Source organism: Cervus elaphus, chromosome 13, assembly GCF_910594005.1.
Source record: "Cervus elaphus chromosome 13, mCerEla1.1, whole genome shotgun sequence".
Taxonomy (NCBI): domain Eukaryota; kingdom Metazoa; phylum Chordata; class Mammalia; order Artiodactyla; family Cervidae; genus Cervus; species Cervus elaphus.
In genome coordinates this window covers 38,137,147-38,152,021 of record NC_057827.1, presented here as the reverse complement: position 1 = coordinate 38,152,021, position 14,875 = coordinate 38,137,147, and the positions used below count along the sequence as shown (strand labels likewise).

At 47.8% G+C, this 14,875-nt stretch overlaps 1 protein-coding gene and 1 pseudogene across 1 annotated transcript in view; both read right to left on the bottom strand.

The window, feature by feature from the left end:
• Nucleotides 1-14,875, bottom strand: part of LOC122706412 (cathepsin G-like) — a 107,861-nt gene that overhangs the window by 17,971 nt on the left and 75,015 nt on the right. The window lies entirely within an intron of this gene.
• On the bottom strand, nt 9,639-12,609 carry LOC122706762 (annotated as a pseudogene).

Sequence of the window (14,875 nt, the reverse complement as noted above, 5' to 3'; positions counted from 1 at the left end):
GGGCAGGAATGAGGTCAGGGGGATGCAGAGCCCTGGGAGGAAAGTGTCCCAGAGCCAGTGCAGCCATGCGTCCCGCCTGCAGTAACATGATATCATTGGGCCAAGTCTTACCATTACAGTCTGGGTGGTGGATGGCTCCTGTCACAGGGATGACCTGCTGGATCCTCTCTGTTCCATGCTGTTGTGGGCCCCCAGGTGACATTGATTGAGCTGCACAGAGAGCAGAGAGGGAGTAGGTGTCACAGGAGATACAGGCCAGAGGCTGGGAGGAAAGATCACTGCTTGGGACAGGGTGGGACTGGAGGGGAGAGAATTCTAGGTGATGGGCCTGGAGCTGAGCATCTCTGAGCCGTGTGTTTCTAGCAGCCCAGGCAGGGAGGACCTCCTGGAGTCCACGAGGGTGTTCAGTCATGCAGAAACTTGACAGTCACAGAGGCAAATGTGAATTTCTCACACGTGTACTCTAGGGTCCAGGGCACAATCTTGGCTTCCTTCCATTCCAGGTCTGATCAGTTGCTTCTCTTCATGTGCCACTGGCATGCACTTGGCCCTCTCCCCTAAAGCTCACCTGGACTTTGAAGAGCTTCCTACGTCCCCTGCAAGGGGTCAACAGAAGGTGGGGCCCGGGCACTGCTCCTCACCTTCCCAAGCAGTGAGCTGCTGTCAGCACAAAGTCCTCATGCACGAGGAAACCCCCACAGCTGAAAATGTCCTCTGAAACCTGGTATTCAACAAATGCCATGTAGGGATGGGAGTGTGGCTTGGCCTCATGCCCCCCGAGATTTTCCCTGAAAGAAAGAAAGATAACAGACTGTCCGCTATGCTCATGGAGGCAAAGGCTGAAGAGGGGAGATAGGACCAAACTTGGTGTTCTTTGAAAAAATTCGACCTGAGTTCAGAAGTCTCCTTACATGGACCACAGACAGAGTGTGCATGAGTGTAGCATCTAAGCAGGTCTGTCCATGTGGGGTGGGTCTGGGCCTCTGAGGGTGGGACCATCACTCACCTGCCTCCCCAGTGGGGAACAGAAGAAGGGCCACCAGGAGCAAGAACAGGACCGTCTCTCCAGGAAGGCTGATCAGATTCTGAACAACTGCTGCTTCCTTCAGATCTTTTAACCCTGATATCTCCTCTGCTGTGGTGGCTGTTATCATAGGAGGCTTCTCAGAAAGTGTCACACCACTGTTTGATCAAGTCTTGGGGTCTCAGTGGAGTAAGAACTTAATGAAAGCCTCTGATAAGTTCTTATCTGTGGGGTGGTGTGGATACTGCATCAGCAGATCTCTGATCCCTGAGCCCCAGAAACCTGGGCCTCAGGATGATAGATCAAAGAATGTCTTCATTTCTGTGGTTCTCTTTAGATCATCACAGTGATTGTGTCTGGGGCCTCTTTGTGTGAAAGACTTTGTGAAACACTGAAGATAAGCTCTATTGCTTCCTGTGGAGGAGAGCTTGCCATCATGACCAGACAAGAACAGTGAGATTAAGGGTGTGGGATGGCCAGAATGGTGTGAAAGTGATGCTGAAGAGGGCTTATTCCAGTTACCAAAGGACTGAGTGGTTTAAAATAATACCAACATTGCTTAACCCATGAATCTGCAATTTGCTCATGGTACAATGTGGGCAGCACCCCTCTGCTCCCATTGGAGTCAGGGAAGCTTGAAGCCCAGAAGCTAAATCACTTGAAGGCTCCCTCACACTTGCCCAGTGGTTGCTGCTGGCTGTCCTTTAGGCCCATTGGTTTCTTACCACAAGGGCCCCTCATGTCATCTCACTTCATGGGATTCTTTGGCTCCATCCAAACACAGTGCCTGTTCCCCAGAGTGAGCATCTCCTAAAAAGTGAACCATCTAGAAGCTGTGTTCTTTTCAATACCTAGACTTTTATGTCGTATGACATCCATTCTACCATGTCTACTGCTTGGGGCAATCAAGAGCAAGAGCTTTCACCAGATTAAAAAGGAAGGTCCCTAGACCCCACCTCCCAGCAGGAGGTGAGATATTGCAGTCATGGAAGAAGAGCCTGTGGGATGGAGACGCACAATGGTGGTCATATCTCCACCATGCAAATGTGTGAAGGCATGGAATTGAAAAAATTGTTGTTTCTAAACATCTTGATCCCAAGACTGTTGAAAAGTAACAACACCTTAGTTAAACAAAGACCATGGTCAATAGTGATTCAGGCTGGAGAGTCACAGTGAGCCAAGGGGTCTCCTCACATGACATGTGCTCGAAACCATGCACTGTGTGGCCTGGATATGAGATTACATGTGATGTGAGGTGTGTTCAAGGATCCACTGTAAATCATAAGCAAAATCATAATGGAAATCAAAAGAAAAGAAATTCAAAGTGGTAAGTAATGATGAAAATATAGTAAAAATCTGTTGGCTATGTGTGAATAAAAATAAACTTGACCACTTAACACTGTTTCTCTAACTCATTGAAATTTGAAACATGAAAACTTTGAATATAGGAGAATTTCCTTAACATTTAACCTTATAAAAGCAAATTAATACAAGATATAAAAAGGACTATCGAAATGAAGGATAAGTTGATCTATATTAAAAATTTGTTGAGTATGTAAGAATCAAGATAATTCTGATTACTGGATCACTCACCTAGAGCCACACATCCTGGAATGTGAAGTCAAGTGGGCCTTAGAAAGCATCACTACGAACAAAGCTAGTGGAGGTGATGGAATTCCAGTTGAGCTATTTCACATCCTGAAAGATGATGCTGCAGTCAATATGCCAGCAAATTTGGAAAACTCAGCAGTGGCCTCAGGAATGGAAAAGGTCAGTTTTCATTCCAATCCCTAAGAAAGGCAATCACAAAGAATGCTCAAACTACCACACAATTGCACTCATCTCACACGCTAATAAAGTAATGCTCAAAATTCTCCAAGCCAGGCGTCAGCAATACGTGAACCGTGAACTTCCAGATGTTCAGATTGGTTTTAGAAAAGGCAGAGGAACCAGAGATCAAATTGCCAACATCCGATGGATCATCGAAAAAGCAAGAGAGTTCCAGAAAAAACATCATTTCTGCTTTATTGACTATGCTAAAGCCTTTGACTGTGTGGATCACAGTAAACTGTGGAAAATTCTTCAAGAGATGGGAATACCAGACCACCTGACCTGCCTCTTGGGAAACTTGTATACAGGTCAGAAAGCAACAGTTAGAACTGGACATGGAACAACAGACTGGTTCCAGATAGGAAAAGGAGTACGAAAAGGCTGTATATTGTCACCCTGCTTTTTTAACTTCTATGCAGAGTACATCATGAGAAGCTCTGGGCTGGAAGAAGCACAAGATGGAATCAAGATTTCCAGGAGAAATATCAATAATCTCAGATATGCAGATGACACCACTCTTATGGCAGAAAGTGAAGATGAACTAAAAAGCCTCTTGATGAAAGTGAAAGAGGAGGGTGAAAAAGTTGGCTTAAAGCTTAACATTCAGAAAACTAAGATCATGGCATCTGGTCCCATCACTTCATGGGAAATAGATGGGGAAACAATGGAAGCAGTGTCAGATTTTATTTTTTTGGGCTCCAAAATCACTGCAGATGGTGAGTGCAGCCATGAAATTAAAAGACACTTACTCCTTGGAAGGAAAGTTATGACCAACCTAGATAGCATATTAAAAAGCAGAGACATTACTTTGCCAACAAAGGTCCATCTAGTCAAAGTGATGGTTTTTCCAATAGTCATGTATGGATGTGAGAGTTGGACTGTGAAGAAAGCTGAGCGCTGAAGAATTGATGCTTTTGAACTGTGGTGTTGGAGAAGACTCTTGAGAGTCCCTTGGACTGCAAGGAGATCCAACCAGTCCATCCTAAAGGAGACCAGTCCTGGGTGTTCATTGGAAGGACTGATTCTGAGGCTGAAACTCCAATACTTTGGCCACCTCATGCGAAGAGCTGAGTCATTGGAAAAGACCCTGATGCTGGGAGGGATTGGGGGCAGGAAGAGAAGGGGACCACAGAGGATGAGATGGCTGGATGGCATCACCGACTCGATGCACATGAATTTGGGTGGCCTCCAGGAATTGGTGATGGACAGGGAGGCCTGGTGTGCTGTGATTCATGGGGTCGCAGAGTCTGACACGACTGAGCAACTGAAATGAACTGAACTGAACTGAAAGATACTATTGAGATAGTAAAATTTATAGCCACAGCATGGTTGAACTAAGGAAGAGGTTTAACTGGGAGATATATGTATGTATATATACATTCATAAATCTTATCTATGCTAACCTCTAGGTCACAGGGAAGTGAACAATTTTGAAAATCTACATGGAATTACAAATCCCTAGAAAATATAACTTAAAGAAACATACTCAGGAAGTTTGAATTTTCCTAAAATATTACATGAATTGATTCCGTTTTCAAAAGTAGTCCATCAAGGACAGCCACAAGCTCACAAGAACTCCCTGGAAATCTTTGAAAACAATTTAAAGAATGATATACAATTTCTGTTGGCAAGTAGATGCTACCCATATCCCTTATGAGACTAGCAAAATCTAGATGACAACCCCAGTGATGACAAAATGGGAGGAGAACTTTATGGGTTAATGTTATTCCGGTATAGATGCAATCCAATCAGTCCATAAGCAAAAGTATTAGATCATTTCTAATTTGGGTTTTTCTGAGGATGAGTGGCTTTCATTCAAAACACAACTGCTGTAACACAACACATTGACTGGTGAAAGAAGAAATACCATATGATAATTCAACTGAAGGGGGAAAAAGCATCTACTAAAACTCACTATCCTTCATTTAAAAAATTTTTTTACAAAATAGGAGACGAAATGAGGGTCTTCATTGTGATAAATGATCCCTGAAAAAATCCCACACCAATCAATATAATTAATGATCAAATTCTAGATGTTTTCATTCGAGAGACAAACAATACAAGGTCACAGAGATAGCCATAATCATCATTTCTCTTCAATAATATACTAGAGATTTTAGCCACTACAGTTAAGCAGGCAGTAGAAGTAAAATGTATAAGAGAGAGAAAGAGGAAATAAAACTGTGAATATTCAAGACATACTATACAACAAGAATAGCTGGGAACCTGCAGATCAATTATTAAAATTAGTAATTGTCAAATTTTCTGGGCACAAAATCAACTCAAACATTAATCATATCTCTATACAATAATAGGTTAGAAAATGAAATTTGAAAAAAACATTAAAATCATAGAAATGGTCAAATAACTAAGTATGAATCGTAAAGATATGGCACATTCATGTTTGGAAGAGACAATATTTTTAAGGTATTCATTCTCCAAAATGTGATCTACAGATTCATTGCACTCAGGAAGTATTTCACAGAACTTTATTGGTTCTAATTAGACGTGGAAAACCAGTAGCCAACATTGGAGAAGACAGGCTTAAATGTTGAGAACAAGATGGGAGCTCTTGCTTTAACAAATGTAGTCATAGTAGTGAAGATAGTGTGGTACTGATGGGGTCATAGAGACAGCGATGACAAGACAGAGACCCTGCACACATTGAGACATTCTACACAAATATAGAGCACTTGGTTTATGATGGTTTTATGGCAGAGTGGTGAGAGACTATTTTTTTCCACCTAAATAAGTGGTGCTTAGGAAAACAAATGTCTCTATGGTGTCTGTAAGGACACATCTTTCTCCGTGGAAAAAATCACTTGGCCCTGCGGCACCCTCTCCTGCTCCTTGACGCTGTGGCCCCAGGGTGCCGCTGACTGAGCTGCAGAGAGCAGAGCAGGGGTGTGAGGAGCCTGGAGTCACAGGAGATGCGGCCCAGGAGCCGGGACGGGCGGCGACATCAGGGCAGGGCTGCAGCTGAGGGGACACTGGGGTGACAGACAGCCCTGGGGGCGTGACACTGTGTCTTGTGCTTTTCAATGACATGAGTGCAGGGCTTCTGGGGGCTTTCTCAGGAATATTGTGAAATTAATGTGTGTTTGCACGAGGAACTTATAGAGGTGAGTTTTCTAAAATCCTCATGTCCTAGGGCATCACGCATGCAGGATCTCAGAAAGTGTTCTTTGGCTGCACAAGTAGCCTCCCGTTAGCTTTTGGCTGAGGTTGTTGGAGATAGTGCTGTTGGGATTTCAGGTCACGGGGTGGGTGGAGACAGTGGTGTAGCTAAGGGCCTGAGAGATGGGGGAGGTGGGGCAGAAAGTGAGCTGCTCGGGGCCTGGGAAAGAGCCAAGACACCTGGAGAGCTCTGGGTGCTGTCATCTAGCACCTTCGATCAGTCTCACACCTGCCTCCTATCCTGGACAGGAGTGAGGGGTGGAAGGCACTGGTGCATAAGCTGGGTCCACTGACAATTCCCGTATTGTGGTTGGTTTGTCTGAGTTGTCTTTTCCTGGATGGAGTGAGGAATTTTACTTACTTGTGTTTTGTAGCTTCACATCCTCTACCAAATGCACAACTCATTTTTTTGGTGGTGAGGGAGAGGCTGAGACCCATGAAAGATCTTAGTGACAGTCTTCCAGCTTGCCTGCCACCTCTGCTTGCTGAGCGTCTATGTGGCATCAAACTTGTGTTCTTCGTTGGGATGGGACCTGGTTCAGAAATTAGAGCTGCACAGAGGGGTCAGGACTCGGGATGTTTAGTGAAATGGGCTACACCCTGAGGAATGGGCGGTCACTCACTGGTCCCTGCCCAGGAGGCAGAAGAAAGGCCGTCATGAGCAGGAGTAGCTGCATCTTCCAGAAGATCTGTCCAAGTTACAGTTGCTGGGGTTTCTTCCTTCCAGACACAAAGCACAGGGGAAGGAAGGAGGGGAGGCTCAGTGTCTCCCAGACCTCCCAGAGGTGTGCTCCCCCCTGGCCAGGTGTCAGCATGCCACAGATGACCACCTTCTCTGCCCTGGATTAGGAGAGAATGACACCGTCACCCCACTCGCACACAAAGACTCACCTGAAGGAATAAGAAAGTGACGCCTGTGGTGTAGCCAGTGTTACCTAGTGCAAGCTTGTACTACTTCCCAAGCAACAGGCCAATAAATCATGAGATGAGTTGTTGAAAGAAGGAATAGCAACTTTATTCAGAAAGATATCAGACCAAGAAAATGGTGGACTCCTGTTTCAAAGAACCACCTAACCTGAGTTAGAATTCAGGCCACTTTTATACTAGAAGAGAACGGAGTAAACTCAAACATTTCCTGGTTCCCGTCAGCCTCAGGACGGTTGTGTTAATTTCTTCTGTCCTGCAGTCTTTCATCAGTGGGCTTGTTTCCTTTGAGCTAAACAAAGGTATTTTAGCTTAATGCTCATTACCTTGGAGCCAGTGTTCCCAGAGGTGTGCTATCAGGTATAATTAATGTTATAGGCAATATACCACTAGTGACTAATGAACAGAATACCAAAATTCTTCACTATCACACCAAGAGGCGCTGGATCCCCAGAGGCCCCTCAATAACTGAATCTCCATTTCTCCACTCTTGGTACTTTTATGATTCTGATAATATCATGAATAATTACTCAGTAAGGGAGGTCCGGGGATACGAGTGATTCAGCTCCTGCCCCTGTGAAGCTGACAGGAGGCAGAGGAAGGCCTAGAATAGGTGGCTAGAGGACAAGTGGTGAGGACTACGATGAGGGGTCTGCTTGTTGCCAAGGGTGAGGAAGTGGCTGAACTTGGTTTGGGAGCAGATAGACCTGAACTCACCAAAGTGAACCAAACAGCAACCCCATTTCCTATCTTGCCAGGGTTCCAGCCTCACATTTTTGTTGTGTTTACAATCAGCTCTTTAAATTTAAATATTTTGTGACAGAAATTTTCATATCCCACTATGTTGAACTAAAGTCTTGGACTTGATACTCATTGGACCAAAACCACCATCACCAGGTCCTTCAGCATTCAGTGACCTGACTGACTTGCCTGTACTGAGGTATCCAGCATCCCTTGAGCTGAGTTGGGGGCTGTGCCATCCAAATCAGGGTTCCTGTGAGGGGGAGGGCCTTCCTCTCAAAAAATGCTGGTTAGTGGTGTGCGGTGATGAGATAAGTGATGCTGATCACCCTAATAATTACTCCCCACTAATATTCTCTGTCCAGAGTAGAGAATCACATCTCTGACGTCTCTGGGCCAGGCCATCCTGAACATGTGCAGATGATTCCAGCACTGTTACCAGTATGAGAAAGAATAAAGAGGAATGGAAAGGATGGAATGAGGAGTTCTAAACAAGCCAAGCCCCAGTGAGTTCTGGCAAGTGCATCTTATGAATAAACAGAGCAGAAGGACACAGGCTTAACCATTGATGGTGATGATCTGCGGGTGGTGAAATTGTAGGCAATTTTAAATTTCTTACTTATATGTCCTGTATTTAGCTATCTTTATATGATTATATGCGTTGCTTTTACACGCAAAATACATTTTGCCATGGTCGAAGTTCACTCACCATGCAAACTTCCAGCAAACCACTTCTCTTTAGCCCAGTCATCTCTAAGCTGCATGTTTTAAAAATGAAATTACTTTCCTGAATCAATTCTTACAAGAAATTCAGATATTATTGAAAAATAGAAGAGAAAAATTATTCAATAAGCTATTAGGTAAGGGACATCTTTGAAATATTAGGGTACCTTGAATCAAAAAATTTTTTATCAATGACTTTCCTTTAGAAATAAATATACACACATGTAGGGATGATGGAGGTGGAAGAGGCTGGCTCAGCCCAATGTGGAAGAGCTCCCTCAAGGTTACTTGGGGCTGAAGGAGGATGTACCCTCAGGACACCAGAGGCTGCACAGGCCCTGGGCCCATGTTCCAAGACAGGGCTGTGACAGGCACTCAGCCTCCTAAGCTCTAGGCAGTCCCGATGTGGGAGCAGCCTGCCTCACAGGAGAGAGAGACGCCCTGGAAACAGGAAACCGAGTGCCCGTGGCATGGCCCCTGCCCTGCTGGGTCCCTGGAGTTATTCTCCTCCTCTGACCTGTGCTTTGCTAAATTGTTGAGGGGTTGGTGACAGTGTTTGGCTTAGAGAAGGTAAGAAATTCCTAACACCCAGAGAGGACCATTTTGGGGGAGAGTTTGTCCTTTTTAATGAATTGCCCTTTAGATTCATCCCTGGCAGAAGGTAAGCACCAAAGAGATTTTCTTGCTTTGGCTAAGCACCAAATCATTTTCTCAATGACTTCTCATTGAGGAAACAACAAGATTCTATACAGACAGCATGGGATTTAGGGAGGCGTGAGGGCTAGGGTGGCTTAGTGAGAAAGAATTCGTCTGCCAAACAGGAGACGCAAGAGACGCGGTTCGATCCCTGGGTAGGGAAGATGCCCTGGAGAGGGAAGTGGCAACCCAATCCAGTGTTTGTGCCTGGAAAATCCCATGGACAGAGGAGCCTGACAGGCCACAGTTTTGGGGTCGCAAAGAGTGGACATGACTTAGTGACTTAGCAGCAGAGGGCGAGGGAGGAAGGAGGAAGTAAAACCCAGAACTGACAGCAGAGGGTGTCTTGGAGCAGCGTGGTTATGTACTGAGGTGGTTCCATGAATAAATAGGAATTCAGTCCCCATCGCTTTAGAGATCCCATTTATTGTGGCCCTGTGATCCCACTGCCAATCCATGTGGGATTCTTGCTGCTTCCCCAGGACAATGGTCAGTGCAGACAAGGGTGAGTCTCAAGCTTCTGTTAGAGGCACTTCATTGCTCTCTTTATCCAGGGCAGGAAGTGTGAGACCTGGGTGAAGACTCCTGGAGGTATCCCATTCATCTTTGCATAGGAGAAAGTACCATGGACCACTATTTTTACACATGAGGGGTCCACCAGAGTCACCCTGTGGGCAGAGATAAGGGCTGAGCAGGCCTCCTTCGGGTTCTGTCTTCCCTGCCGCCCGGCTGGGTGGTCTCAGTCAGGGGCTGTGGGGAAGACCCAGGCCCAGGGAGGCCTGGTCACCTCCCGGTCCTGGGGCTGCAGCCTGACTCTGACTGTTCTTAGCAGCTGGACTCAAGTCTACCTTTCTGTCAATTTTCTCCTGGAAACTCTGGTGATAAGACAGCTGTGGGATGACTGATGCTTCCTGACCCACTCAAGGGAAAGAAAGCAAACCATTGGATTCAAGGACCAGGCTGCCAAAGCTCTCAGCTGAGGATGAAGATACGGCCTCTGCCCTACGCATACCTCCCGGGTCTGTGTGCTTAGATGCGGGAAAACTGACCTTGAAGCCGGTCTTCGCCTTCCTTGGGTCCCCGACACAAATCTGGCTGGCCCGGCTGCAGTGGCTGGGGCAGAGGGTTTCGCACACCCGGTCCTCCTGCACCGTCAGCTCTGCCTCCTGCAGGGAGGTGGCAGGAGCGCCCAGGGCCACCTGGCCCCAGCCGGCCAGACTGCATACTGTCCTGGCCTCACCCGGGCCTTGGCCCTGGGCAGACTAAGGGGCTTCACAGCTGACGTCTGCTTGGCCTTTCTCTCCAGCTGGTGGGAAGAGACAAGACTCTGGCTCAGCTGGTGGTCCTCTGGCCTGGATGCCATGATGAGGCTGCATGGACCCCATCTCTCACCTCTCCCCCTGAGACTGGTCAGGCGGCCAGGATGGGAAGGAGGAAAGGGGCAGGAGCTCCTGGGAGGGCAATGATCTGATCTCAGGAGGGCAGGGCCAGTGGGGCGTTTTCCTTGCCTGCAGTAACATGATGTCGTTGGAGAAGTTCTTAGGATTATAGTCTGGGTGGCGGATGGCTCTCCTCACCTGGATGACCTGCTGGGTCCTGTCCTCTCCTGCTGTTTAATGTTGTGGGCCCCCAGGGTGACGCTCATGGAGCTGCACGGAGGGCAGAGCAGGGGTGTGGGGATCATGGGGTCACCGGAGATACAGCCCAGGAGCTGTGACAGGCAGCTGACACCAGGGCAGGGCAGCAGCTGATGGGGAGTTGAGGTGACAGCCGGTCCTGGGGCTGAGTGACTCTGGGCCCTGTGCTTCTCGGTGACATGAGGGCAGGGCTCCCGGGAGCTTCCTCAGCAATATTGTGAAGTGGCTCTGAGCTTGGGTTTGGCTCTCATGCACACTCTCGTCCTTCTGTGATGCTTTATTTGGCCATTGTGGGTCAGCCCTTCTCAACCCTGTCTCTTGTTCTCACCTCCGACCCACAGACCTCAAAACTTACCTGTCCTGTTTCTAGGCTTTTCATCACCCTAGTCCTGCTCATAAGATGGCTTGTTTGATGAGCTCTTGTGGTCCTGATTTCCAGGATCCTTGGGTGAAGGAGGGGTACCCCTGGGCTCAGCTCCTGGGGAGAGGACGGGTCCCTGTCCAGGCATCAGGAAGGGTAGGCTGGCTACTGCCCCTCACCTCCCTCTGCAGTGAGCAGCCGTCAGAACAAAGTCCTTTTGTGTGAGGACACCGCCACACCTCTTCCAACTCTTCTCACCCAGAAACTGAACCAAAGCCATGTAGGGGCGGGAGTGGGGCTTGGCCTCGTGGCCCCCAATGATCTCCTCTGAAAGAAAAGGCTGAAAGACGGGGAGATGGGAGAGGCTATGGTTAGAAGGGAGGTTCGGGAAGGTGGCAGTCAAGGTGGGTGAACGGTGCCCAAGAGACACAAGGGGAGAGTCCCCCCAGGTTCTCACGGCAGTGGGAAAACTTTTCTGAACCCCAAAACTCAGTATTGTTCTCCATGCCCTGATTCCCACAAACATATGGAGGGGCCCAAGACTGCCTTCCAGAGGGTGGAGCCCAGAAGATCATGGATGGGACCCCTGATGAGCCCTCATTCTCATGGAGTCTCCTGGACCCCTCTGAGCCTCTGCTAACATCCTGATTGGTGCCATTTTCTAATAATCCACCTATGGGATTATGGAGTTGGGTTTTGTAAAATCCTCATGTCCTAGGGCATAATGCAGCCCAGGATCTCACTAAACATCTGTTGACTGCACACGTCAATGGCTTCCAATTAGCTTTTGGCTGAGGTATGGTGGGGATAGTACTGGTGGGATTTAAGACCACAGGGATGGGGGAGGACCCTGCCAAAGACAGTGGGGCAGAAAATGAACTGCTTGGGGCTCGGGGAAGAGTAACGACACCCAGAGAGCTTTGGGTGCTGTCATCTAGCCATTTCTGACCAATCACACCCTGGGCTCCTCTCCTGGGCAGGAGTGAAGGGTGGGGGAAATGGACAAGTTTCTCTGGTTCTTAAACTGGGCCCACTGACAACTCCTGTACTGTGGATGGTTGGCCTGAGTTGTCCTTTCCTGGCTGGAGTGAGGAATTTTCTTACTTGTGTTTTGTAGCTTCACATCCTCCACCAAAAGCACAACCCATTTTACCAGTGGTGAGAGACAGGCTGAGAGCTACAAAGCTTTTAGTGAAAGCTTGCTTCCTACCATCATCCTTGCTGAATGTCTATGCAGCATTGAACTTGTAGATTCAGTTGGGATGGGGGCTGGTTCAGCAATGAAGCTGAGCAGAAGGGCCAGGACTGCGGGAGGTTTAGTGAGATGGGCTAGCCTGTCAGGAATGGGGATGGTCACACACCTGTCCCAGCCCAGGAGGCAGAAGAAAGGCCATCAGGAGCAGGAGTGGCTGTATCTTTCAGAAGGTCTGCCCAGATCACAGCTGCTGGGGTTTCTTCCTTCCAGACACAAAGCATAGAGGAAGGAAGGAGGGGAGGCTCAGGGCCCCCACAGACCTCCCCGAGCTGTGCATCACCCCAGCTGAGTGTGAGCAGCCACATGTGCCCATGTTCTCTGCTGTGGGATAGGTGAGAACGACGGTCACCACACTTGCACTCCCACCGCTGAGTCACAAAGCAAGAGGAACAACAAGAACGTGGAGGCTGGGGTGCAGCCTGGGGAGGAGCTGGGTCCCCAGAGGCCCTCAGTGACTGAAGCAAGAGTGTCTTCATTTCTCCCCTCTTGGGTCTTCTTTGATTCTGGGGAAAGCATGAAGAATTACCCAGTAGGTGAGCTGCAGGGATAACAGAGACATGGCTCCTGTACTTGAGAAGCTCAGGGGGCCAGAGGAGACCTAGAATCTGTGAGTAGAGATCACGTGGGTGAGGACTGTGGCGTGGGGCTCTACTTGGGGCCAAGTGTGAGGCAGAGACTGGGTTTGCTTTAGGAGCAGAGAGACCTGGACTCATCCAAGTGCCCCAAACATCAACCCCTTTTCCTATTTTGCCAGGGTTCTAGCCTCACATTTTTGGAGGATTTAGAATCGCCTATTTAAATATAAGTATTCTGTAAAAAAGAGAGCCTTTCTTATCCCAAAATTCTGAACAAAAGTCCTGAACTTGATATTCACTGAACCAGAAAAAAACCGTCACTGGGTCCTTCGGCAATGAGGGACATGATTGGCTTGTGCTGAGGTATCCAGCACCCCTCAAGCTCACATGGGGGCTGTCCCACCTGAATCAGTGTATTTTTGAGTCAGGAGGGGCTTCCTCTCCAGAAATGCTGGTGACTGGTGAGTGGTGAAGGGGAAACAGATGCCAGTCATCTAATACTTACTCCCCACTAAGTATTCCCTGTCCAGAGTCCAGAGAGGCACGTCTCAGATGTCTCTGGGCCAGGCCATCCTAAGCATGCAGATGACCCCAACACTCTCACCAGTATGAGGAAAGAAGAAAGAAGAATGGAAAGGATGGCATGAGGAGCTCTAAACAACCCAATCCCAAGTGAGTTGAAGCAAGAGCATCTTATGAATAAATAGAAAAACAGCGGAAGGAAGTATGCTTAAGCCTTAATGATGACCTTAGTGAGGTGAAACTGCTTCATTTACTTTTCTTACCCATATGTTCTGTATTTAGTTGTCTTTCTGTGATGAACGGGCAGAGGAGCCTGGAGGGCAACAGTCCATAGGGTCACAAAGAATCGGACACAACTGAAGTAACTTAGCATACTTGCATGCACCATTTTGAATATGTTCCATTTATGAGGAATATCTTTTGATGAGTATGTGTTACTTTCTACCCAGAACCCATTGTGCAATTTGAAGCTTACTCTGCATTCAAATGTTCAGCAAACCACTTCTCTTAAACCCTCTCTAAGCTGCATGTCTTAAAACTGAGGTTGCTTTTCTGAACCTTGTATCAAAACTTCAGCAATTGATAAAAAAAAAAATACAGGAAGAAATGTACCCAATAACTATAGGTTATAGATACTCTTTGAAACTTTCGGGTATCTTGAAACCAATGATTTTCTTTATAGTGAGTTTCCTTTGGAGATAAATATATTTACACACAAACACAGGTGGGAATGATGAAGGTGGGGAGCCGCTGGCTCAGCCCAAGGTGGAAGAGCTCCCTGAAGGTCACCTGGGGCTGAAGGAGGATGTGCCCTCAGGACACCAGAGGCTGCACAGAGCCCCGGGCCCAGGACTCCAAGGCAGGGCTGTGAGAGGCACTCAAGCTGGGCCTAGGAATACTGAGGGAATCCTGAAACTTTCTCAGGCTTCTGAGCTCTGCCTCTCTGACACAGGGAGGGAACACTGCATGGGGTGAGCTACACCTTTGTAAATCCCCCATTTCTGTTAGGGGGGACAAGTGCCCCCCTGCCTCAACCCTCAACCTCATGTGGCCTCCTTCCAAATCTGGATCCTCTTGTTTTCCCCCAGGGCACTGGGATGGGGGGAGGGGAGTAGGTGTGGACGAGGAAGAAGGCATATGGATGAGACACAAGGGTTGTCAAGAACAGGGTTGTGTGTTCCTGAGAGGGGTCTCCTTCTCTGATGGAGCACATGGGCAGCTGAAGGGCAGCTGGCCCTGGGGACATGTGACTGGAGGGAGCTGGCTGTCAGTGCAGCAGGACTTTTTATTCCAGAGTTGGAACAGGGTGGTGTCTTGGAGGCAGAAGCCAGTAACAGATCAGAACTATAAACAGGTCAGACACGGCAGGTGCTGAATGAATGTGTTTAGGTAAGTAAAGGAAGAATCCAT